Raw genomic sequence first — 27,623 nt, forward strand, 5'->3', positions numbered from 1 at the left:
AAGCAGAAAGAGAAATCAAGTAATTGATCCAATTTACAATTGCACACAAAACCATAAGACACTTAGGAATATACCTAACCAAAGAGGTTAAAGAACTGTACTCTGAAAACTGTAGAACAATGATGAAAGAAAATGGCGATAACACAAAGAAACAGAAGACATTCCATGCTAATGGATTGGAAGTACAAATATTTTTAAAATGTCTATATTACCCAAAGCAATCTACACATTTAATGCAATTCTTGTCAAAATACTAACAGCATTTTTCACAGAACTAGAAAAAATAATTTCAAAATTCGTATTGAACCACAAAAGACCTCCAAAAAGAAGCAACCTTGAAAAAGAAAATCAAAGCCACAATTCCAAACTTCAATTTATACTACAAAGCTGTAGTGATCCAAACCACATGGTGCTGACAGAAAAAGAAACACATAGACCAATGGAACAGAACAGAAAACCCAGAAATGAACCCGCAACTATATGGTCAATTAATCTTCCACAAAGCAGTAAAGAATATCTAATGAGAAAAGTCTCTTTAACAAATAATGCTGGGAAAACTGGACAGCAACATGCAAAAGAATGAAACTGGTCTACTTTCTTGCATCATACACAAAAACAAATGCAAAATTGATGAAAGACCTAAATGCAAGACAAGAAACCATCAAAATCCTAGAAGAGAACATAGGCAGTAGCTTCTTTGACATAGATCATAGCAACTTCTTTCTAGATATGTCTCCTGAGGCAAGGGAAACAAAATAAAAAATAAACTATTGAGACTACATCAAAATAAAAATCTTCTGCACATCGAAGGAAAAAAATCAACAAAACTGAAAGGCAACCTGAGGAATGGAAGAAGATATTTGCAAATGACATATCCAATAAAGGGTTAGTATTCAAAATATATAAAGAGCTTATAAAACAACACTCCAGAAATGAATAATCCAATTAACAAGTGGGCAGAGGGCATGAATAGACATCACATGAAAAGATGCTCAATATCACTTACCATCAAGGAAGTGCAAATCAGAATTACAATGAAATATCATCTCACTCTGTCAGAATGCCTAAAATGAAGAACGCAAGAAACAACAGGTGTTGGTGAGGATGGGGAAAGTGGGCAACCCACTTGCACGGCTGGTGGGAATGCAAACTTGTTCAGTCACTGTGGAGACCAGTGCAGAGGTTCCTCAAAAAGCTAAAAATAGAACTGCCCAGGGGCCCCTGGGTGGCTCAGTCCGTTAGGCATCATATGTCAGCTCAGGTCATGATCTCACTGTTCATGAGTTCGAGCCCTTCGTCAGGCTCTGTGATGACAGTCCAGAGCCAGGAGCCTGCTTCAGATTCTGTGTCTTCCTTTCTCTCTGCCCCTCCCCAGTTTTTTTTTTCTCTCTCTCTCTTTCTTTCTCTCTGAAAAATAAATAAACATTAAAAAAATAGAACTACCCTATGATCCAGCAATCTTACTACTAGGTATTTACTCAAAGGATGCAAAAATACTAATTCAAAGGGAAACATGCACCCCAATGTTTATAGCAGCATTATCTATAATAGCCAAAGTATGGAAACAAAAAACAATTATGAAAACAGCTCAAATGTCCACTGATTCATGAATGGATAAAGGAGATGTAACACATATACTCAATGGAATATTAGTCATAAAAGAGAATTAAATCTTGCCATTTGCAACAATATGGATGGAGCTAGAAAGTATTATGCTAAGCAAAATAAGTCAGTCAGAGAAGGGCAAATGACAAATGATTGTACTCATATGTGGAATTTAAGAAATGAAACAAATGAGCAAAGGTAAAAAAAACAGTGAGAGAAATGCAATCCAAGAAATAGACTCTTAACTATTGAGAACAAACTGATGGTTACCAGAGGGGATTTGGGTGGGGAATGCATTAAATATGTTCTGGAGATTAAGGAGTGCACTTGTGTTATCATTGGGTGATGTATGGAGGTGTTGAATCACTATATGGTACACCTAAAACTAATATTATGCTGTATGTTAACTAACTGGAACTTAAATAAAAGCTTAAAAAATAAATAAGAAAATATAGTAAGAGTGCTAGTTGTATTAAGAAGAAATTAAGGGGTGCCTGGGCGGCTCAGTTAGTTGAGCATCTGACTTTGGCTCAGGTCATGATCTCATGGTTCATGAGTTCAAGCCCCATGTCGGGCTCTGTGCTGACAGCTCAGAGCCTGAGGCTTGCTTTGGATTCTGTGTCTCCCTCTCTCTCTGCCCCTCCCCCACTTGCACTATGTCTCTTTCTGTCTCTCAAAAATGAATAAACATTAAAAATTTTTTAAAAAAGAAGTTAAGCTGACTTTGTAAACAGAAGAGCCAATTAGCCTGTTTTAAAATTTACTTTTAACTTCATAACACACTCAATAATAAAGCAAAAAAATGTGGTATAACTATAGAACTTATATCTTTATGCCTAATATTATATCAATTTATTGAAAGTATTTTATAAGCCTCTGTTATTTATATTTATGTACCTGGCTTAGCTCTTATCACCTGAAGCTTTTGAGGCAGGTACCATGTCTTTCTCATCTTTGTGTTCTCAACAATCTTAGTCCAGGCTTGGGACATGGTAAGTCCTCAAAGGTGTTACTGATTGGTATTGAATTGGCAGGAATATTCTTGAGAATGATAACTGATCTGCATTGGTCTGAGACTGGAATAAGCCATATTACACAGTGTGGGCCTTGGCCAATAACTCTTAACTGATATCCTTAATAACAGGCAAGGAAACAGAATCATTACTTTATGCAGATGTAACCAGTTGGTAGCTACAGGTTAAAACTGAATAATTTTGAAAAATGAGTTAGGAGATGTAACTAGGGTGAATGCCTAGTAAGTTTGTGTAGTTTCCTTTTTGTTGTTATTGTTTCAAGTTTTCTTTTTATTCCAGTTATTTGACATATAGTGTAATATTAGTTTCAGGAGTAGAATTTAGTGATTCATCAGTTGCATATAATACTCAGTGCTCATCACAAGTACCTTCCTTAATAACCATCACATATTTAACCCTTCCTGCCACCAACCTCCATCCAGCAAACTTGTTTGTTCTCTACAGTTAAGAGTCTGTTTTATGGTTAGTCACTCTCATTTCCCCCCTTTTTTTCATCTCTTTCATTTCTTAAATTCCACATATGAGTGAAATAAATATGGTATTTGTTTTATTTCACTCAGTATATTTCACTTAACTTATTGTTTATTTCACAAAGCATGATGCACTAGCTCCATCCATGTCATTGGTAATGGCAGTATTTCATTCTTTCTGATGGCTGGGTAATACTCCATTTTATGAAATATATGTATACATATTCTTTATCTGTTCATCAGTTGATGGACATTTGGCTCTTGATAATTTGGCTATTGTTGGTAATGCTGCTATAAATATTGGCGTGCATGTGTCATTTTGAATCAGTATTTTTGTATCTTTTGAGTGAATACCTAGTAGTGCAATTGCTGGGTCATAGGATAGTTCTACTTTTAACTTTTTAAGGAAACTCCATACTGTTCTCCAGAATGGTTACACCAGTTTTCATTCCCACCAAGAGTGTAGGAGGGTTCCCCTTTCTCTGTGTCCTCATCAACATCTGTTTTTTCCTGTGTTAATTTTAGCCATTCTGACAGGTCTGAAGTGATATCTCATGGCAGTTTTGATTTGTATTTCCCTGATGATGAGTGATGAGCATCTTTTCATGTGTCTGTTGGCCGTCTGGATGTCTTCTTTGGAAAAGTGTCTATTCATGTCTTTTGCCTATTTCTTCACTGGATTATTGGTTTTTTCGGGTGTTGAGTTTGATAAGTTCTTTATAGATTTGGATACTAACCCTTTATCAGATATGTCACTTGCAATATCTTTTCCTATTCTGAAGGTTGCCTTTTAGTTTTGTTGATTGTTTCCTTAACTGTACAGAAGATTTTTATTTTAATGAAGTCCCAATAGCTCATTTTTGCTTTTGTTTCCCTTGTCTCAGGAGACATATCTAGTAAGAAGTTGCTATGACAGATGTCAAAGAGGTTTCTGCCCATGTCTTTCTCTAGGATTTTGATAGTTTCCTGTTCCACCTTTAGGTCTTTCATCGATTTGCATTTATGTTTGTGTATGGTGCAAGACAGTGGTCTAGTTTCATTTTTTGTATGTTTCTCTCCAGTTTTCCCATTTGTTGAGAAACTGTCTTTATCCATTGGATATTCTTTCCTGCTTTGTTGAAGATTAGTTGACCATATAGTTGTGGGTCCACTTCTGGGTTTTCCATTCTGTTCCATTGATCTATGGATCTGTTTTTGTGCCAGTGCCATACAGTCTTAATGACTACATACAGCTTTGTACTAAAAACTTGACGTCCAGAATTATGATACCTTCAGCTTTGCTCTATTCATTTTTGTTTTTTTGTGGTTTCATACAAATTGTAGGATTGCTTGTTCTAGCTCTGTGAAAAATTCTGGTGGTGTTTTGGTGCAGATTGCATTAAATATGTAGATTGCTTTGAGTAGTTATAGACATTTAAACAATATTTGTTCTTCCAGTCCATGAGCATGTAGCATTTTTCCATTTCTTTGCATTATCTTCAATTTCTTTCATAAGTGTTCTATAGTTTTCAGGGTACAGAACTTTTGCCTCTTTGGTTAGGTTTATTCCTAGGTATCTTATAGTTTTTTGGTGGAATTGTAAATGGGAAAGATTCCTTGATTTCTCTCTCTGCTGCTTCATTTTTGGTGTATAGAAATGCAACAGATTTCTGTATATTGATTTTGTATCCTGCGACTTACCTGAATTCATATCAGTTCTACCCAATTTTTTTCGTGGAGTGTTTCTGGTTTTCTACATAGAGTATCATGTCATCTGCAAATAGTAAAAGTTTGACTTTTTCATTCCCAATTTGGGGGTCTTTCATTTCTTTTTGTTGTCTGATTTCTGAGGCCACGACTTTCAGTACTATGTTGAATAACAACGTTGAGAGTGGACATCCCTGTCTTCTTCCTGATCACAGTAGAAAAGCTCTCATTTTTCCCACATTAAGGATGATATTAGCTGTGTGTCTTTCATATATGGCCTGTATGATGTTGAGGTATGTTGTCTCTATCTCTACTTTATTGAGGGATTTTTATCATGAATGGATGCTCTACTTTGTCAAATGCTTTTTCTGTCTGAATCAATTGAGAGTAGCATATGGTTCTTAATCTTTAAAAAAAAAAACGTGGTACTGCATGTTGATTGATTTGCAAATATTGAACTATTATTGCAGCCTAGGATTAAATCGCACACGATAGCAGTGAATGATTCTTTAATGTACTGTTGGATTCAATTTGCTAGTATATTGCTGAGAATTTTTGCATCCACGTTCATCAGGGATATTGGCCTGCAATACTCATTTTTAGTAAGGTCTTTGTCTAGTTTTAGAATCAAGGTAATGTTGGCCTCATAGAATGAGTTTGGAAGGCTCTTTCCATAATTTGGCTATTGTTGAGAGTGCTGCTATGAACATTAGCAACGTGGATGGAACTGGAGAGTGTGATGCTAAGTGAAATAATCCATACAGAGAAAGACAGATACCATATGGTCTCACTCTTATGTGGATCCTGAGAAACTTAACAGGAACCCATGGGGGAGGGGAAGGAAAAAAAAAAGAGGTTAGAGTGGGAGAGAGCCAAAGCATAAGAGACTGTTAAAAACTGAGAACAAGCTGAGGGTTGATGGGGGGTGGGAGGGAGGAGAGGGTGGGTGATAGGTATTGAGGAGGGCACCTTTTGGGATGAGCACTGGGTGTTGTATGGAAACCAATTTGTTAATAAATTTCATAAAAAAAAAGAATGAGTTTGGAAGATTTCCTTCCATTTCTATTTTTGGGCACACTTCAAGAAGAATGGGTACGAATAGTTTCAAATATTTGGTAGAATTCCCCTGGGAAGCCATCTGGCCCTTTACTTTTGTTTGTTAGGAGATTTTTTGATTAGTTATTGAATTTTTTTTGCTGGTTCTCAATCTGTTCTAGTTTTCTATTTCTTTCTGTTTCACTTTTGGTAGTTTATATGTTTCTAGGAATCCCTCCATTTCTTCAAGATTGCCCGATTTGTTACCATATAATTTTTCATAATATTCTCATAGTTGTTTGTATTTCTCTGGTGCTGGTTCTGATCCCTCATTTCTTATTCATGATTTTATTTATTTGGGTCCTTTCTCTTTTCTTTTTGGTAAGTCTTGGTAGAGGTTTATCATTTTTTAAAAATTCTTTCAAAGAATCAGCTTCTGGTATCATTGATCTGTTCTATTTTTTTGTTTGTTTCTGTATCATTTACTTCTACTCTAATATTTATTATTTTCCCTTTTCTGCTTGCTTTAGGCTTCATTTGTTATTTTTTCTAGCTCTTTTAGGTGTAAAGTTAGTTTGTGTATTTGAGATTTTTCTTGCTTCTTAAGGTAGGTGTATATTGCTATATACTTCCCTCTTATGACTGCTTTTCCTGCATCCCCAAAATTTTGTACTTTAGTGGTTTCACTTTCATAGTTTCCATGTATTTTTTAAATTTCTTCTTTAACTTTATGATTGACCCATTTATTCTTTAGTAGGGAGTTCTTTAACCTCCATGTATTTGTGGTCTTTCCAAACTTTTTCTTGTGGTTGACTTCAAGTTTCATAGCATTGTGGTTGGAAAATATGCATGGTATAATCTCAATCGTTTTTTACTGATTGAGGCCTGATTCGTGGCTAGTATGTTATCATTTCTGATGAATGTCCCAAGAGCACTTGTAAAGAATATGTATTCTGCTGCTTTATGATGAAATGTTCCAAATAAATCTGTTAAGTCCATCTGGCCCAGTGTGTCATTCAAAGTCATCATTTCCTTGTTGATTTTCTGTTTAGATTATCTGTCTATTGCTGTAAGTAGGTGGGTTGTTAAAGTCCCCTACTATTATTTCATTATTATCATTGAATTCTTTTATGTTTGCTAGTAATTGTTTTACATATTTGGGTGCTCAGGTTGGGGGGCATAAATATTTACAATTATTAGATCTTGTTGGATAGACCCCTTTATTATGATATAATACCTTCTTCATCTCTTGTTAAAATCTTTTGTTTAAAATCTAGTTTGTCTTCTATAATATAGCTACTCTAGCTTTCTTCTGACATCCATTTGCAAGATAAATATTTCCCCATCCCTTCAATTTCAATCTGCAGGTGTCTACAGGTTTAACATCAGTCTCTTGTAGGCAGCATATAGATTTGGTCTTGTGTTTTTATCCATTTTGGCACTTTATGTCTTTTGATTAGAGCATTTAGTCCATTTACAGTCAGAGTGAATATTGATAGATATTAATTTAGTGCTATTTTATGATTATTTTTGTTGTTTCTGGAGGTTTTCTCTTTTCCTTTATAGTCTTCTTAACTTTTAGTCTTAATTTACTATTCAAAGAGTCCCGTTTAATATATCTTATAGGGTTGGTTTAGTAGTCATAAACCCCTGTAGTTTTTGTTTGTTTGGGAAACTCTTTATCTCTCTTTCTATTCTGAATGACAGCCTTGTTGGATAGAGTATCCTTGTCTCCATATGTTTCCCATTCAGCATGTTTAATATATTATGCCACTCCTTTCTGGCCTGCCAAGTTTCTGTGGACAGATCTGTTGCTGACCTTATGTATCTTCCCTTGTAAGTTAGGGACTTATTTTTTCTTGCTGCTGTTAGGATTTTTTTTTTATTTATCTCTATATTTTGCACAATTAACTATAATATGTCTTGGTGTTGGCCTGATTTGTTGATTTTGATGGGAGTTCTCTGTGCCTCCTGGATGTGGATGTCTGTTTCTATCCTTAGAGTAGGGAAATTTACAGCTATTATTTCCTCAGATAAACCTTCTGCCTCCTTTACCATCTCTTCTTCTTCTGGGACTCCTATGATATGAATGTTAGTACATTTGATGGAGTCACTGAGTTCCCTACATCTACAATAATGGTCCAATATTTTTCTTTGTGTCTTTTCAGCTTCATTATTTTCCATAATTTTATCTTCTATATCACTTATTCATTCTTGGCTTCTTTCATCCTTGTGGTCATTACACCAGTTGATTTTACATCTTGGTTATAACATTTTTGTTTCAGCCTGATTAGCTTTTAGATCTTTTATCTTGTGGTTACAAACTCCCTGGTGTCTTCTATGTTTTCCTCAAGCTGAGCTGGTACCCTTGTGGTTGTTGCTTTAAATTCTGGATCTGGCATATTACTGATATCTGTTTCGATTAGATCCCTGGTGAGAACCTTTTTTGTTCTTTCTTTTGGGATGAATTCCTCCATCTTGGCATTTTGTCTAGGTCTCTGTCTTCCTCTGTGTTTTAGGTTTGGGAAAACCTGTTATGTTTCCTGCTCCTGAGAGTAATGACTTTATATAAAAGAGGTCATATATTGTCCAGGGCCTGGCACTGCAAGAAGTAAGTATCTGTGGTGTTTCCTGTGTGCACTCTGTTATTGTGTTTTGGCTGCTCTTTTCCCCATGTCTGTCTTGTGCAGTGTTTCTCCTTGACTGCAGTGGGGAGTGTTTGGACCTTGGCCAGATTGTGGTCGGTTTCTTCTAGACGAGCTCTTGTCTGCTTGTTAAAAGAGATCTGATGTGATTTCCACTAGAGCTGAAGTCTTGTGGCACTCTATGGTCAGTAGACATGGTGTGTGTGTGGGTGTGTGTGTGTGTGTGCTGGTCTTCTGTGTGAAGGGCCTGCTGCTCTGATTCTCAGGCACACTTGCCCAGAAAAACAGCACCTGCAGAGTGCAGGGGGCAGACCTTGTTGTAAGCGGTTTTGGCCACTAGTGTTGGTGCCGTCTGTTCTGCTTACAGAAGTTAGTTTATGCTGAAGGGGGGGAGGACAGAAATGGCACCAGACCCTTCCCTCATTCTGTAGAGGGGATTTTACACCCACCACTGTCCAGGAAGCCCTCCAAGATGAGCAAATAATCTCCATTCTTGTGTCTTGGCATCCCTTAGATCCCCGCATTCACCCTGTTTGTGTCTGAGCTGTGTGCCTTCCCAGTAGTGCATTGCACATGTGTTTTATTCCAGGCAGGCAGGCAGGGTGTTTTAAAACTCTCCCAAACTTTAAAGACTTGGCATTGTGGGGATTCATGCTTATCTGAGGGAGGGTCTTGCTGCACTGGGACTGATATAGGTTTGTCCCAGAAGGGCAGTTGCATCAAAGTGCAAGAGCCTGGATTTTGTAGTAAAGCACAGCAAAGAGTCAGTGCCTAGGTTAACTGCCCTCAGCAGGTACCTCTGCACCTATGCTGAGGAGTGGGGGCTCCTGATGGTTCTTGTCCCCAGAGAGGCAATGCCACCTTTACCTTCTGTGCTCCAAGAAGGGGGGACCATCTCTCCCAGTGTGTCACAGGAGATCCTCAGATCATACCATCTGTTACTGGGCTATCTGCCCCCTTTCTCCACAGGAACACTGCAGCACCTGCCAGGCTCTATACTGGCCATGTTATGGACCTCTAAAACTCCAGTCTTCGAGCCTCACTTGTTGTCAATCTCAGGAAAATCAGCCCCTCTAATTTTACCAACCAATGGCTTTGAGGTAGTGTTTTCTTTGTGTGATCTCCTGTGCATTCCTCTCTCTGTCTCTGTGTCTGTCTCATCTCTCCCTGTGGCCAGACCTGCCTCCCCTCCACAACACCTGTGTTCCATTTCTCCTCCAAATCACATATCCACACCTCCTACCTTCCACAATGTGGCCTCTTCTCTCCCTCTAGTTGTGCAGTTTGTTCTGTACATCCTCAGATTAATTTCTTGCGTATTCACAATGGTTTGATATTTATCTACCTGTGTTGGAGTGAGGAGGCAAGCCTAGGGTCCTCCTACTCCTCTGCCATCTTAGCTCTTCCCCACCCCCAAGTTTGTATAGTTTCTTAAATATCAGTCAGGAAATGTAGTGTTTTGTTGCAAGTAGAACTAGGAAGGAGGGAAGGAAGGAAGGAAGGAAGAACAAGCTAGGTATACATGTGAAAAGCAAGCTTTAATTTGTTCATAAATCAGCAGTGAGGAGGTAGTTCTCACTGAACACCATCTTGATCATACATTTTTAAATTTTTTAATGTTTATTTATTTTTGAGAGAGAGAGAGAGAGATAGCCAGCAGGGAAGGGGCAGAGAGAGAGGGAGGCAGAGAATCCAAAGCAGGTTTCAGGCTCTCAGCTGTCAGCAAAAAGCCCAATATGGGGCTCAAACTCCCCAGCTGTGAGATCATCACCTGAGGTGAAGTTGGATGCTTAACTGACTGAGCCACCCAGGCACCCCCTCCTCAGAATCTTCTAATTGCCTATAGGAGCAAATATAAATTTTTTCCCACTAATTTATACTAAGTTGCTTCTTAGAGTCCCTTTTGTTACTGTAAATCTGTTAGCATAATATCAGATTTGTTTCTCTAAGACATATCCAATTATTTGAAAAATTTACCTGTGATACCTGGGCACTCTTTACAATAAGAAATGGCAGGAAAAAACGTAACTTAGCAGTGTCCTAGTGTTCAGGCTTTCCTGAGGATTTGAGACCAAACGTGATCACAGATTGAGTCATATGATAAGGGGTAATAGTTATGTTCCCACACAACTGTTAGGTGAAACCAGGTCACTGTGAACAAGTCAATAAAAAAGGAAGTACATGTCAGGATACTGAAAACAATTCTTAAACAGAAATACTCCATTGACTGAAGCTTCCCTAAAGGGAAACAAAAATCTCTGATTAGGATTCAATGACGTAGTTTTATAGAATTTTAGAGGTAGAACAAAACTTAGAATGCATATAATTCAATTCTCTTTATGACCCAGAAAGATAAAATGATTGCAAAAGTAACAGAATTAGTGGCAGAGTCAGGATGCTTGACTCACTGTCCATTGCTATTTTTACTACACAACACTGTTACGTTATAGATAATACAAGCTCTAGCACTAAACACTGACATAAGACAAATTCAAATACTGGTACAAATCATGGCAGTTGAACAAACTGTTGTGAAGACAACTGCACATAAGCCAAGGATCGATCTATTTCTTGATCCTCTTTTTGGTTATAATATGAGACTATTTTTAATGAATATTAGAAGTTACAATTTTCATTTTAACTTTCTTGCTTCTCTTCTATTCAGTCTATCCTTATCACTTATGCCAGATTATTCATCTTAAAGCACAGTTTTAATCATATCACTTCCCTTTCAAAGGTCTCCAGTGACTTAAGTTAAGCTTGATGCAGCATTTAAGACCACAATAATATTCTATCTTAACATTATAGTGTCACTCTCCATCATTTATTATATGTATAATATATAAATGTGAACTTATGACAAGCTCCATCCTTATTTGGTCTCTTTTCCTTTGCTCAGGCCATTTTGTCATCTGATATGTTCTTTTTCCTCATTGCTATCATATGTAATTCTAATAATCTTTATGACTATCTCTTACATCATATCCTTCTTAAAAAATTTCCTTGTCTTCTGTACCATTGTGATATGTTAGTCATATCAAAAAGGATGTATTAGCTGCTTACTATATGTCAATTCTATCCTAGACACTTTGGAAAATAAGACACAAACCCTGCCCATCAAAAGTTTACACTCCACTAAAGGGAGACACAGATGTGTTAACAAATTAATTCACTGCACCACTACAGCTGTAGCAATAGAAGAATATAAAGGACACAGAATGGAAATACAAATTGTTCATGTATGTTAGTAAAGGCTTCATAAAATATAGAAGAGTAGGGCAGGTGGAGAAGAGCATTTTAGGCAGGGTTAGAAAGTAGAATGAACAAAGCCTTGGAGATAAGAAATAACCTGATATGTGTAGGGAAAAGTAACAATGTGATAAGGATGAAATATAAGATAAAGGTGTGTGCAGCTGTGCATATTTGGGTGTATGTATCTGTATGTCATTGGACTATGGGGTTTGAAATTCTAGAGAATTTGGGTTTATCCTCTAGGGATTAGGGAGCTATTAGAGGGTGCAGAGTGAGAGAAAATACTGACATGTAAATGAAAGTGGAAGTGGAGCAGAAAAAAATAGACGTTGGTCATCCCTGAGGTTTAATTTTCTTGGTAAAATAAGAAATGATGGTGTCTGGTGAGAAAAAGATGGCTTCACTTGGGTTCAGGTCTTCTGACAATTGGTAAAGGTTTGAATGGTAGCTCTGGGAAATGGAAGAGAACTATGACCAAGACTCTGAAGGCCCAAGAGAAATTGGATAGTGTAGATTTTTAGTGGCCCCAGTCTACACAATTATGTGATTTATCCCAGTGGTGTTCAACAGCATGCATGTAGGAAAGAAAAAATACAAATGGTTAAATTGGTATAAGATTGGGAGTAACAGAGAAAACTTATGGAAGAACAATAGGTAAGGAGATTGATTGAGAATGCTACCAAAAGGGTGGTTAACAATGAAACTATGAAGTTTTAACAGATTGGGAGAAAAGGGAGGGACCAAGGGACTGGAAGATTCACTGAGATTTAAGAAGTGGTGTAGTAGCAATAAGGGTGTGAGAGAACTGAAAGTCTAGGAGTTTGTGGTGAGAGTGTCGTACAATGGAGTTTCAGATTTCAGTTGTGTGATAATAAATTGAGGTTCCAAGTATGGCCATGGAATGAGTAGGTAAGGTAGAATGTGAATGCATATTGTTCTAAATAAGGAGGTCAAATAAGTTAAAATCAGTTTCCTAGGTTGGTTGTTTATATGGAATATGAAGTTACAAAGGTGATAGCAGGATTTGGGGTAAAGAGGAAAACCACAAGCCAAATGCTAAATTATTCAGTGAATTAGGGAAAAATAACTAGGAGGTCAATAGATGGTGATATTAATAAGGAAGATTAAAGGGTGGCAGAAGTGAATGGCTGTTTGCATTATAGTAGAAAAGTAATAATTTAAAATGGCACTAGGAAGCCAGGAGACATTGAACAGACTCTCTAGGTTTCACAGTAGATGAGATGTAGAAAAATAAGCAGCTTACTTTTGATGGGGAGGACCAAGTTTTACATAAGACAATGAAGCGGTGGGAGAATTATTTGAAGCGATTTAGGATGTAGGAGAACTTATAATGAAAATGGTGTTGTAGAGGGCACAGTGAAGAGAGAGTTTGTAGAAAGGTTAAATGTGGAAGGAAGAATCAGGAAGTACAGGGTATTCTCAGGACGACAGAACCTTGGAGAGCAGTTGACCACAGTGGCCAATGGTTCAATTACAGAATTCAATTTTGTATTTCTACCTGTTTTTATTTTTTCTTATAGTAATTTGTATATTTACATAATGTCCACTACTAACTTTTAGACACTTTTGAGGACAAAGATAAGATATAATTTATAATAAAATAGTTTCTGTAGAACCTAGTAAGGAACATTACACTTGTTGCTCAGTAAATATTGAATCAGACCAACTCATTTCAGAATTGTTTTACTGAGTCACCTTAGGTGTATAGTTCTTTTATTATATTACTACTTATTTTTCCTTTGTTGTAACTTTTGAAACAGGAGCAGGGATTTTTTCCAGAGCATTTTATGAAAGCAAAAAATAGGTACAACTTTGTATAAGAGATAAATTTAAGCTGCTTGTTTCTCATCAAACTACAGTGATACACAAGTATGGGGACACCTTGGTGACTCATTCGGCTAAGTGTCTGATGCTTGATTTGGGCTCAGGTCATGATCTCATGGTTTGTGAGTTCAAGCCCTACACAGTGCAGAGCCTGCTTTGGATTCTTTGTCTCCCTCCCTCTCTACCTTTTCCCTGCTCTCTCTCTCTTTCAAAATAAACAAATAAACATTTAAACAAAACAATATAAAAAATGATACACAAGTCTGGCAGCAGAATTATGACTTACTGTGCATAAGCTGAATGTGAGGCCAGTAATTTCAACTAGATTTCAAGTTCCTTGGAAACAGGGATTATATCTTCATGTTTTCTTTTCCCACTTTACTTCCTTTTATACTTCCCCAGTTTTCTTCTAGAGTGGTTACCATAGTAATTTGCATACACAGCAAGAACACAATGAATGTCTAGTGAGATTCTATGCCATTATTTTTTTAAAGTTTATTTATTTTGGGAGAGAAAGAGAGAGAATCCCAAGCAGGCTCTGTGCTGTCAGCAAAGAGCTCCATGTGGGGCTCCATCTCACAAACCGTGAGATCATGACCTGAGCTGAGATCAAGAGTTGGATGCTCAATGGACTGAGTCACCCAGGCACCACTCTATACCATTCTTTTAAAACAAAATTGTATTACTGAGCCATGTCAGTAGAATGTGCTTTTTGCTATTCAAAGAACAGGTGCCAGATTGAGTCGAAGTGATTTTAGAGATCCTGTTCCAATGTACTTTTACATGTTTAAAAATGAAACCCATGAATGGGAGTGAAGTAGTGATGACTTGATCAAGAGTGTATTGATAATGACAGGGCTGGGACTAGAACCCAGGCACTACAACCTTCAGTCCAAATCTGCTACTACCACACTGATACCCCAATACCCACTCTTCCCTTTGGTCTCCTTTCGTCAATGACAGTTTTTTTCAGATAGCCAATTGAGGTTGTTAGTGTACCTAAGATCTGTGAAATGCGAATGTTTGGTGTTTATCTCTTTGGTTCTCTCTTTCCCTTGGATAACTTAACCCTCATGTTTTAAAATGATCACTTTCATGTGGATGACTCAAATCTCTGTCTCAGCCACAAACTATTCACCTGAACTTTAGTCTTTCATTTTCAACTGCCTAGAATATTGCTCTTCTTGAATCTTATGTTTTTTCCCCCTCAATTTAAACATGCTTAAATACAAATATATTATCTTCCCTCTCAAATCAACTCTTCCAAAGGACTTTTTTTTTCATTGACATTAAACATCTTCCAGTCACTCTGGCACAGAAGCTGGTAGTCAGAGTTGATCTTTACTGACCTCATTTCTCATGTGTAAATTCAAAGTTCTGTTGAGGCTTATCTTGCAGTTCTCCTAACCTTCTCTCACCAACTTAGATCAGGATCCTTATATCAGCATATCTTGTCTACTTGAAGATACTCAAACTATGTACCTTCTTTCACTAGACAAAGAGGTGAACTTGGAAAATGTATACTTATACTTCAAGATTTAAGTTGAAGTTTTTATTATTTGTAAATGTTCCCTTGTTTGTGGTACTATTACCATATTTATTAGAGTGCTGTAATCACTCTTTTTGATTACATATCTGTCATATCCATTTAGACAGTGAGCCTATTAATGACAGTGAGTCTGCTTTATTCAGTTTTGCTCTCTTCCTCTCCTAATTGAGCAACTTTGGAAGAATAACCGTGCAGTATTAGGCACTTTTGAGTAATACAGTATTTAATTCCTCAGGATGGGTGTCTAGGGGTGGGTGGAGGAAGGAGCAAGTTTTTAGTGTGGAAACACAGATGCTATTGTGCAGGAATCTAGATAATGGCATAAAGCGGAAGTAAAATATGGACTTCGCTAGCAGGGTAGAGTCTATTAAAAAAGAAACCTGAAAAAAAAAGTGTAAGGGACCGTGACCTGTGGATGAACACTACAAATCACTGGAGAAGAAAGTAAAAGGGGTGGGGCAGAAGAATCCACATATTTAGGAAGGAACAGAAGGCAAAGAACATAAAACCAAAAAAGCAAAAGTAGTTTAGTGGGACTGAAGGAGAAATCAGAAGTGGTATAGGTGAGAGATTGATGAGAATCCCAAGACCCAAGGATATGTCTGGCTATACAAGGTTTGGGGTTTGGGGGTTTATGAGTATTTTTAAATTCAGCCTCCAGGAGAGACTTAAAGATTAAATCAATATTTGGGGGTAGTTTATGATTACATTAAGCATAATGCCTCACTCAAGTCTTCCTTTACCTTTCTAATAAATGCTAGCATGCACCGGATGGTGTGTGCATGTGTTGGACGACTGCCAACAGGGATAGGGTGAGGAGGGCAGGGCCAAGGCAGAAGAGGAAGTGGGGGAGGTTAGGACATAGGGTTCAGTCTTCTAAGGCAGATACTTCTGCTGAGCAGCGGCAAGATGCAGGAAGCTTAATTTTCATGAAAGTACAGCTCAGTGGGGCCCTACTTTTATTTGGCCAATGCCACAGTGACCTTTTTGCTTTCTTTATGATCCTATTATTGCCAAATGATAAAAGTTAGTTGTTCTGTTTACCCTATAAGGATAATCTCAAGGAGGTGAGGTACAATTTTTCCCCAGCTTTATTAAAGTATAATAGACAAATAAAATTGTAATGTATTTAAAGTGTACATATACATTATGAAGGGATTCTCCCCATCAACTTAATAAATGGGGACAAAGTTTAGTTAATTTTTTAATACAGCAGGTGTTTGTTGAATGATGCATAATAAATAGGAGAACCAGCAAATATAAATGTTTTGTTAACTGTAGAACACTACACAAATGTAAATTTTTATGACTCTTTGTCATACTCATACTAGGCTCAGCTCAGGTTCTATTTCCTGACACCTACTTTGACCACCCCATTCTACACTAACATCTCTCTTCTTTCAACTTGTATTATGTTTATTGTCTTTACCAATAATATGGCAGTCATTATTCTATTATCTTGTATCTTTTAATGAGAATAAATCTTGTCTCCATAGGTAGATTGTGAACTCCCATAGGGTGGGAGAAAAAAAGTCCAGCCTTTTTATTCTTAAGCTCTGTGAACCACAAACCTAGCCTGTCACAATGTTTTGCAAATAGAAAAATGTGTAATAGAGGCACCTGGGTGGCTCAGTCAGTTAAGCATCTGATTTCTGCTCAGGTCATGACGTGGTTCCTGAGTTCAAGACCTACATTGGACTTTCTGCTGTTAGTGCAGAGCCTGTTTTGGATCCTATCTCCCTCTTTCTCTACCCCTCCCCCACTTGTGTGTTTTCTGTCTCTAAAAAATAGAATTAAAAAAAGAAAAATGTGCAATAAGTGCTTATTGAGTGATTGGTCATTAATTGGAGCAAAGCTACACATCCTCCATAAGGTTTTAATCTATAAACAACATGGCTTGTATTAATGATTTCAGTGGCTTTCCTCCATGGCAATAAATAATTTTGGGGAGGGGAGCAGAAAGACCCTCCTCTCATCACTATAACTTTATTATCACAATAAGTAGCTTTTTAGGTTGGCATTTCCATGGAAATGCTTAGCGGCATTCTCACTGGTATTAGAAACTACATGGGAGTCACTACATTGTTGACATTTCTAAGAAGTTTTTCCCTCCAATAGCTTATTTACCATTAAGGGGAGAACATTACATTAATAACACTGGGCCACTCTGTTGTCAGACAGCTGGATTCCAAACCCAGGACAGTGTTAAGCCCCAAACGAACTTGGAATGTGGTATTCAGAGCTAAAGACACAGTGTGTCCCTTTACATAGTACTGTGACACAAATGTTTTATCCTGTATAATCAGAATAAAGTGATCAGGAACATACCTGAAGGGATACACAAGTCACAAAATAGCAATAGAGATATTGAGGAGTGCATGGGTGTGGTGGGAGTGCATAGTGTGAAGACAGTTCTAACTTTAGTCTGGGTGATAGAAATATGTTACAGACAGCTTACATACTTTTGGACTTTTTATAAAGCACTAACTAGAGGGCCTACTTTCTTCCAGGGATACCTGTTAAGTCTTTACCTAATTACCAGCAACTTGGAATCCCCCTACGTTCTGAAACCATTGATCACAGCTGACTCTGAGGCCTGCCTCTAACTTCTTAGAATTTAGATGCCTGGATCTTAGAAGCAGGATAACTGTTTTCTAGGAGACTGTTTTTTATTGAAGGCCCAAATAAGGTCTTCAAATAATTTAAATTCAGATTAAACAAATAGGTAACCAATTTATGATGAAAAGAAACTTTTTATATTTTCTGAGGCCTGAATTTCCTATGAACTTTGGAATATTTACATAAGGTGTGTCAGAGAGGTTTGAGTGTTGTTATTGTTAGCTTAATTCCACTTATTTTAAATCCATGACAACACAAATACAGCCATATGTAAAAACAGACTGTTAATCTCAAATAGATGAGAAATTTTAGGATTCTTACATGTTAGAGATCTTAAAATGTGATACCAGATTGGATTTTTCTTTCCTTTTTAAGGAGGGAATTAAAAAATAATAAAAGAAAGCCTGAATGTTCCAGGGGACTCTAGGTCTAGATATCAGCTCCTTTTCTTTTTCCATTAGCTACATTTAAGTAGGATCTCAAATGTCTAGGATGTATTGATTCTACAAACACTGTAAATATGATAATGACATTTTATTCATCAAAAGGAAAACCACCTCTGTGTTTAAATGCTCAGGGGTCTATGTTTACTTTTCTGTTTTGTGTCTTTCCCCCTATTTCTACCAGAGCCCATCTCTAACTAACTTGCCCCAAATATTTAAATATTTTTGTTTCTGTTTTCTCTCCTAAATCCAGAAGAAAAACTGGTGGGGCACAAAGAAAAGAGAAGTTATGATAGGATGTAGTAAAATGGGATGGAATGAGGAAGCAAGATAGAAGAGTTTTGCTGTGCACAACTTGTTTAAACAGTGGTCTTTTCTACCGGCCTATGAAGAATTATCAGTTGAAAGCAAAAGTAATTGTAACTAACACCAGTACTGTAACATGAATTAATGGATCTGAGATGTCTGGATTTATCAAATCAAGTTAAATGGCTTACTTTGGTGCCTTTTCTGTAAGGATGAGAATGTGCCACCACCTGCTATGAGTACAGCAGACCTCTTAGCAGTTGTATTTCCTCAATGCAAATCAACAAATTGGCATGCACATTGAGGACTGCATAGGTATGGTAGAATTAAAAGTAACCAGAGAGTTGGCTCCTACTGGCGTCCTAAAAATAGGATGCTTACTTAGAATTGCTGATTGCAGTTGCTGATGCTTACTTAGAATGAGGCCCCTGTTTAGAGGTACAGTATTGGGAGCAGAAAGTATCTGGTCCTACTCAGTCCACATGCAGTCTTGTTAAGTGTCTTATTCTCCTAGAATGGAATTTAAACAAAATCCTTTTGGATGATGGTTTGTATTTTCAAGTCCCTTTCATTTTATCATTTTAGCAGATCTGAAAAATATCTTTATAAGCTCATTATTACATTGGATACATGAGGTAACCAAGAAATACTGATGTTCAACAATTTGCTAGAGGACACACAACTGATTAAAAGGCAAATCTAGGATAAACTTCCAGTTACCCAGGCCAAGTTTCCTTCCCATTGAAATACATGCAGCAAGGTAGTTTAAAGATACCACTGTTAGGTTGCAGAGTTTATGACAGAGTCCAGTTTCAAAGATAACTTGAAACAAAATATCTCCATGCTTGTTTATAGTAGAATAACAATATTTTTTTGGGTGCTCATGGTATGTATAAGGCACTATGCTAGTTATACTTGGGGAGAGGAAGTTTAAAAGAATATATAACCTGACACCTTTTGTCAAGACTCTTGGTATATTTTGAGAAGAACTATATTTCTGTGGCTTTTATTTCTCAGGACTCTCTTCTTTCTCTTGACCGAAAATGTATGCACTGCACAAGTTTCAGTCTTTGGTCATCTCTTAGATTTGCTTTCTCTAAGATGGGCCAATCTTATGGCCTTGGTTGTCACATGCCCCAGATTTAATTTTGGCTTCCACCACTTAACCATCACTCACAGTCAGGGTCATTATTTCCAACTATCCATAAGACATTGCTTCTTGGAATTTTTGCCATCTCCTCAAACTTGACAGGTCAAAAACAGAACTCATCACGTCTTACATTCCCAATTTCCATCCCCAAATTACCTATTGTGTATAGTGTAGCACCACTTCCCAGATCCCACAGGTTCAAAATTTTAGGGACAGCTCTGACTTTCTTATGCTGCCTATATCTAATCACTCACCAATTTCCATCTATTATTCCTCTTAAATGTCTCCTTGAGTGTTTCTCCATTCCATTTCCACTGGCATCCACCTATCCTATAGTCTAATTAATTTCTACTCTTTAAATGGCTTCTCCATCTCCAGTTTTCTCAAATGTACTTAAGCCTATGAAACTCTGCTAGATTAATCAACTAAAAATGTTTTTCCATCATATACTCATTTATTCAAAGCTTGCTGATATGATTTCCCATTAAAAAGTGCCCGGAATTCAAAGTCTAATAATCTGGGCTTACATTTCTATCCAAATTTATTTACTGTTACTCCTCAACTCAGTCCCTTTACTCTAGCCAAATCAGGTTCTTTGGTGTACACTACAGGTACCAAATTCACTTTTGATACAATGTATTTCTGTCATTTCTATGACTAGAATTGAATGCAAACAACATACATTGAACACTTACTATGTGCACAGAAGGTTTGTTTAGCATGGTCCCACATTGTAGACGTTTATTTAAGCCTATCTCATTTTATCTCCTCTATGAAACCATCTCCATTCAGCCCAACCCACTGCTATCTTTCTTCTCCAAACCCCTTTGCCATTAAAAATACAACATTGGATACTAGCCCTTTGTCCGATATGTCATTTGCGAATATCTTTTCCCAGAGAGCCAAAGCATAAGAGACTGTTAAAAACTGAGAACAAAGTGAGGGTTGATGGGGGGTGGGAGGGAGGAGAGGGTGGGTGATGGGTATTGAGGAGGGCACCTTTTGGGATGAGCACTGGGTGTTGTATGGAAACCAATTTGTCAATAAATTTCATATATAAAAAAATACAACATTGGTTTACTGTCTCATATTTTTATGTTCTGTAAGTCTTATATCCCCACCAGCAATGTAAGTTCCCCAAGAGCAGGAACTTCATCTTACCTTCGTGTCACACACTGTATTGAGGTTAACTGACATTTGTTTAACTGGATTACAATAGATTCTAGATATTTTAATAAGAACATAAGAAATAACAAAATGGATCAAAGTAGATCAATGCACAGCTATGTTATTTAAGAGATTATGATAGTTACCTTTCATGGCATCAAATCCACAATATTAGATATGTCCCTTAGGATCAGTGCCATCCTTTAATGCCTTATTATCAGTCAGTGATTCGCAAAGGCAAATTTATAATTTCCTGCACCATGGTAGAATCTTGCTTTTTCCCAGATAAGTACTTCCTAAACACATCAAAAGTTTGATTAAGAGTAAGAAAGCAAAGTAGTAGAAAATGAAATTGATGATTTTGGGCTAGGAAGACACAAAAATGCTGGATTCAGACTGGACTCAATCTGGAAACTTTCTTTTACCTATACTGTTTGGGTTCACTGTCATTTATAGGAACTGATTGGCTAGTGCAGTCATTTGATTATTTTGGGGACCAGGGAAACAGTTTTTATTAAGGGTGTATTAAGGATGTAAATGTAGTACCTGAGGTCATTAATTTGATATATAAACAGAGACCACCTTTAGTTCTAATTGGGAAATTAATAGCAAAACAACAACAGAAAATATTTTTGAGTGATTGCAATAGATACCAAAACTTAAAATTATCTAGAAGCAAATTTCAGTAATGTATTTGAAACATAGTACAGTCTGAAGTCCAGGTTTACTTACATTTTATTTTAGAATAATCAGCTGATAATTATATGTCATGGCCTCTCTCTAGTCTTCAAAACAATCAGTGTACTGAAAGGCAGAACCACTAAATTCAAGGATTTTTTTTTCTTTTTATCTAGGGGTAGAACTCACCGACTCATTTGTTTACCCTTGAAAAAAGCTTCTTTGCTGCTAAGTAGAGTTATGTTCCTGGTCAAAAATTTTCATTGAAATGTATACAGTGTTGGCTCTGTGGAAACCTGGTGTATGTCAGATATGTCTAAATTACTAAATAGATCATGTAATTTCCTTATATCGATTTATAGTTGTGAGAGCTTTCTGTTTGCAGTTGCTAGTTAGAATCTGTTAGAAAATTTATTAATGCCTCTGAATCTATTTCCTTATTTGCAAAACAGGGATAGTAACACTTACCCTGTCTAAAATGCATGAGGATGAGAGGTTCAAGTAGGATAATGAATGTGAAACTACTTTGTGAATAAGCTAGGTCATTCTTCACTATTTGTTTTACTTTTATCAGCAATGTGGAAACTTGTCTGCTTGGCCAAACTTGAGAGTTTGCATGTATACTCAGGATAACCCTTTATAGTTTTTTTTTCCATAATGAAAGAAACTGCCACTACAGATTAGAGAAACTCCTCTGAGCCCTTGAAATAAGATTCTAAAATATGCCTTATATATTTTTTTCTTTTTTAAAATTATTATGAGGTACTTTATTTATTTGTTTTTTTTATTTTATTTTTTATTTTTTTAAATTTACATCCAAATTAGCATATAGTGCAACAATGATTTCAGGAGTAGATTCCTTAGTGCCCCTTACCCATTTATCCCATCCCCTTCCCACAACCCCTCCTGTAATCCTCAGTTTGTTCTCCATATTTATGAGTCTCTTCTGTTTTGTCCCCCTCCCTGTTTTTATATTATTTTTGTTTCCCTTCCCTCGGCAATCAAAAAGAATTAAATCTTGCCATTTGCAACTACGTGGATGGGACTGGAGGGTATTATGCTAAGTGAAATTAGTCAGTCAGAGAAAGACAAAAATCATATGACTTCACTCATATATTTCTAACTTAATTGCAAATGTGCTGGAGACTTGGGTAGTGTCCCCTCTATATTTTGCCATATTGAGGCCCAACAGAAGCACTGAGCAACACTTGTTGACAGACTGATTAGATTATCAAATCTCTGGCCAATAAGTAAAGTATAAAGAATTCATAGTAGCAGTCTAATTTAAAACAGGCAAGGCAGATTAGCTACGCTCAAACTCCTGGGAATTTGCTAAAATCCCAAAAAGCCAAAAGCCAAAAAGCCAAAAGAAGAATTTTACTACAAACTATTTTAGTCATAGCATTGAAACATCAAATCTTCTTACCTGCTACCTTCAAGACTGACAGTTTAGGGTCCTTTTGCATTCATTCTCAGAGGCAAGCTCCAAGTCTTCGGTAAATCGTCCCTTGGAGAGGTAACCTTCTTAGTGAGCTCCACAATGAATTTGAATACCCTAGAGGGTTCTAAAAGCACACTCCATTCACAGGGTGCCTGTTCTTTAGGCAGACTTCTTTGAAAAGATGAGTTGCTGCGATTTTCAAGAAGAGAGAGGGCAGGGCACATATGCTAGCCAATGTATACAGATTCTTCTTCCTCTTTCAGATTAGTCCTCATACTGTAAAGCACGCCTAAATTTGGCTTCTCTGGTGCAAAGTGGGGGAGGGGAAAGCAGAGGGAAGGAGGAAGAATAGAAACTGGAGACGTGCAGGTTGTTGTGTATATAAGTGAGATTTTATGCCTAGCTCTAGCAACAGAATCCTCGGGAAATCTTGTAGCTGCACTGAGATGGGAAGCAGGAAGGCGTATACTCTGTGAAGTTTAGTTCTAATTTTTACGACTTAAGGGTGGTTAGAGTATTTGTAGGCGGAGAAAGATAGTCCTACCAGGATATGCTAATCTAACTGCCATTATGTGAAACTTGATTTTAGGCAAGATAAATTTCACCTCTCTTTCTCTCTTTTTTTCTCTGTCTCCCTCACCCTCCTTGTATCTCTCTCTTTCTCTGTCTCTTTCTCTGTGTCTGTCTCTCTTTCCTTAATTGTATTTGTGGCTCTATCCATACTCTAAAAAATTCTTTTTCTTTTTGGTGACTTATGTTCTGGAAAATAATTGTCTTAGTTTGAGTCTGATTTCCCCAAATCTCCATGACAGACATTGCCTCCATTGGATTAAAGGTAGTTTTGTTTCCATCACGCTGAGAATGACCTGGAATGACTAGACTTGCCATTAGTAGTCCTGTATTAGGAATCTGGAAGGCAGGTAAATACTCTTAGATTTTGGTTAGGCTCTGGAGTGTTGGAACAATGGGATGCCCTGTCTGTCTTCTGGAGAATAGGGATATGGCAGTCTGCTATGCCTTGATTGGATCTTGGGGTGGCACTTTGACATTATAAACAAAATGGATGAGAACAACAAGGTGTGAATTGTTTACATCAATTATATTGAGCTACATTAGGGTGGTATATATGGGGATGGGTACAAGTATGTTCATTTTAACACCTTTTAAACATGTTCCCATAACTAATAATTAATAATTAATTTGGTACTCAGTAAAACATGAGCCCAGCAACAGCCCTCTGTTTACTACTTGCTGTAGATGCAAAGTCATTTACTCAAACTTTGCATATGTAGCTACCTCAATTATATGACAGGAAACTTGAGGCAAGGGCACTAAAAATTCTGAAACCTACTTTTTCTTTCATAGAATTCTTAGTTATGGTAGTGGATGAGAGAGAAAGCTGTCCAAGCAAATTAAAGGGAGAGATAACATTTGGATCCAAGACCAGACTCTTCAATCCTTCCCTGGGGCGTTTACTAGCTAAAGTGACATTATAACTAGAATTTTTTCAGCTGAGTTTGGATCCCCAGAGGCCTAGGGGAAAGTTAATAAGGGAGGCAGAATATGAGTTATCACTTCATCTCTAGTCTGGACTATTACAGTCATCTTGAGCTATGGTGGAAAAGTAGTTTGTACTCAGATAATGAAGAAAAGAGAAAGGTTTTTAACATATTTGAGCTTCAAGATGTCACCACAATAGCTATGACAGAGAGGGGATGCCATGTGATGCTCATGTGTGCTCCCCTACTTATTTCCTTCCTTAGCTGCTTCTCTGCTTCCTGAGTGATGGGAAGGGCAGTGCTCCATCCATCCACAATTGGGTCTTTTCCCTGTATAGCTGCATCAATTTATATCATGTTTGATATAATAACTAACATTTTTTTTACCATTCCAGGAAATGATGAAATGCCAAAACTGATACCTCTTTGCTGCCTTCTCTCTACTCTTTCTCATTTTCCCAGATTATTTCAGTTCTTATTTTATTACTGAGTTGGAGAGGACCAAGTAGGGAATGGTGAAGAAGAGGGGGAATAATATATAGTTGGATGGAGACACTGTCTTAAATTAACTAGGACTTTGGTACAAGGTTAAAGGATTTTCAGTCATAGAATGTTTACTCATTAATTATGAGCTACAGGATTCATAGTTTACATGAGCTTATAGAGCTGAAAAAGGAGCCTTAAAATCATTTTGCTTAGACTTTTTATTCACTTGAGTCCCTGAGGGTCTAATTGATCACAGGTCTAATTTATCATGTGTCACCAGCTGTTAGCTTTCTGCCTTGTTTGTTTTGTCAACTAAATAAATCTAGTCCAACTCTCTCATATTAGAGATGAGGAAACTGAAACCAGAGAGAAAGAGACTTTCTTAAGATGTATTCATTTCACCATAAAATCAAGAGGAATCATTTTTTTTTTCCTCCAAGAACTGAAATTGTTCCACAATAAACACTAATGGCACTTTGGAAAGGAAGATAAAGAGTATTACTATACTCATAGCACAGTGATATACACACATGTACATTCATTCACAGAGACCGAGATAGCTGTGATTCATCCTTTTATTTCAATTCATGGAAACTCAGAGACAATAAAAATATATCAGTCTAAGCTGTGAAAATATGGCATTCAACACTTTCTTCCTGCCTCAGGGCCCACTCACTGCATGAGTATAAAGCAACCCCGGATTTTCACTTCTGGTGAGGTCAGGGTACACTAACAGAATTTTAGATGAGTTTGAATAAAACTTGTACAGAATAGCATAGATAACCTAGGACAGATCGTACAGATCATTAAAGTCAACATCCTTATGTTATTCTGTTCTGTGCAATGTGGTAGCCACTAGTCAAAGTGATTATTTAAACTAAAATGTAGAATAATAAAATAAAATAAAATAAAATACTTCAATAAAACTAGCCATCTTCCAGATGCTCATAGGCACATGTAATGTGGATAATGGCAACTGCATTGAAAACCACAGATTTAAAATAGATTTTAGTGACGATCAATGGTGAAAAACTGGGAGCTTCTCCCATAAAGTCAGGAACAAGATAAGGATGTCCACTTTCACCACTCTTATTCAGCATAGTATTGGAAATCTTAGCCACAGCAATCATACAACAAAAAGAAATAAAAAGCATCCAAATTAGTAAGGAAGAAGCAAAAAGTTTCACTATTTTCAGATACATGATATTATATGTAGAAAACTTTAAAGACTCCACCAAAAAATTACCAGAACTGATAAATGAATTCAGTAAAGTTGCAGGATACTAAATCAATTTACAGAAATCTGTTTTGTTTCTATACCCTAATAATGCAGCAACAGAAAAAGAAATTAAAAAAATAATCAAATTTATAATTGCACCCAAAATAATAACATACTTAGGAAAAAAGACCTGTACTCTGAAAACTAAAACATTGATGAAAGAAATTGAAGATGATATAAACAAATGGAAAGATATTCCATATTCATGGATTGGAAGAAGAAATATTGATAAAATTCCCATGCACCCTAAAGCAATATACAGATTTAACTCAATCCTTATCAAAATTCCAACAGCATTTTCACAGAACTAGAAAAAACAATCTTGAAAATTTTTATGGAACCACAAAAAACCCAAAATAGCCAAAGCAATCTTGAAAAAGAAAAACAAAGCTGGATGTATCACAATTCCAGATTTCAAGTTATACTAGAAAGCTGTAGTAATCAAAACAGTATGTTACTGGCATGAAAAAAAACCCCACATAGGTCAATGGAATAGGGCAGAAAGCCCAGAAATAAACCCACAATTAGATGGTCAATTAATCTCTGACAAAGGAGGCAAGAATATGCAACGTAAAACAAAAATCTCTTCAGCAAATGGTATTGGGAAAACTGGCCAGCCACCTGCAAAAGAATGAAAGTGGACCACTTTCTTTCATCATATACAAAAATAAACTCAAAATGGAGACCTTAAACCATAAAAATCCTAGAACACAGGCAGTAACTTCTCTGACACATGCTATAGCAACATTTTTCTAGATATGTCTCCTCAGACAAGAGAAAAAAAAAAATAAACTGGTGTGTCTGGTTAGCTCAGTTGGTAGAGTGTCCAACTTTTGATTTTGGCTCAGGTCATCATCTCATGGTCGTGAGATCAAACCTCACATCAGGCTCCTTGCTGGGCGTGTAGCCTACTTAAGATTCTCTCTCTCCCTCTCCTTCTGCCCCTCCCCTGCTCAAACATACTCTCTCTCTCTCTCTCTCTCTCTCTCTCTCTCTTTCTCTCTCAAAAAACAAAAATAAAACAACTCTTGGGACTACATAAAAATAAAAAGCTTCTGCACAGCAAATGAAACAACCAACAAAACTGAGAGACAACCTATGGAATGGGAGAAGATATTTGCAAATGACATATCTGATAAAGGGTTAGTATGCAAAATATAACTTATCGAACTCAACACTCAAAAATTAATAATCCAGTTAAAAAATGGGCAGAAGATATGAATAGACATTTTTGCAAAGAAGACATTCAGAATGGCCAACAGACATATGAAAAGATGCTCAACATCACTCATAATCAGGGAGATATAAATAAAAACTACAATGAGATATCACCTCACACCTGTCAAAATGGCTGAAATCAACAACACAAGGAATAACAAGTGTTGGCAAGTATGTTGAAAAAGGGGAACCCTCTTGCACTATTGGTGAGAGAAT

At 36.8% G+C, this 27,623-nt stretch overlaps 1 protein-coding gene across 9 annotated transcripts in view; it reads right to left on the bottom strand.

Moving 5' to 3' along the window:
- Nucleotides 1-27,623, bottom strand: part of CYSLTR1 (cysteinyl leukotriene receptor 1) — a 179,688-nt gene that overhangs the window by 25,993 nt on the left and 126,072 nt on the right. For 2 of the 9 annotated variants that reach the window (XM_045050841.1, XM_045050842.1), the window contains 2 exons: nt 22,911-23,049; nt 20,953-21,102 (listed from right to left, as the gene is read on the bottom strand). The exons of 2 other annotated variants lie outside the window; for them this stretch is intronic. The gene's annotated coding sequence lies outside the window, so the exon portion shown is untranslated. Of the gene's footprint in view, nt 1-1,006; nt 1,065-20,952; nt 21,103-22,910; nt 23,413-27,623 lie in introns of those variants that run through there. 5 more of the 9 variants (XM_019824014.3, XM_045050840.1, XM_019824016.3 and 2 more) reach the window with 5 other exon arrangements.

The sequence above is a fragment of the Felis catus genome, chromosome X (genome assembly GCF_018350175.1).
Source record: "Felis catus isolate Fca126 chromosome X, F.catus_Fca126_mat1.0, whole genome shotgun sequence".
NCBI classification, from domain to species: Eukaryota; Metazoa; Chordata; class Mammalia; order Carnivora; family Felidae; genus Felis; species Felis catus.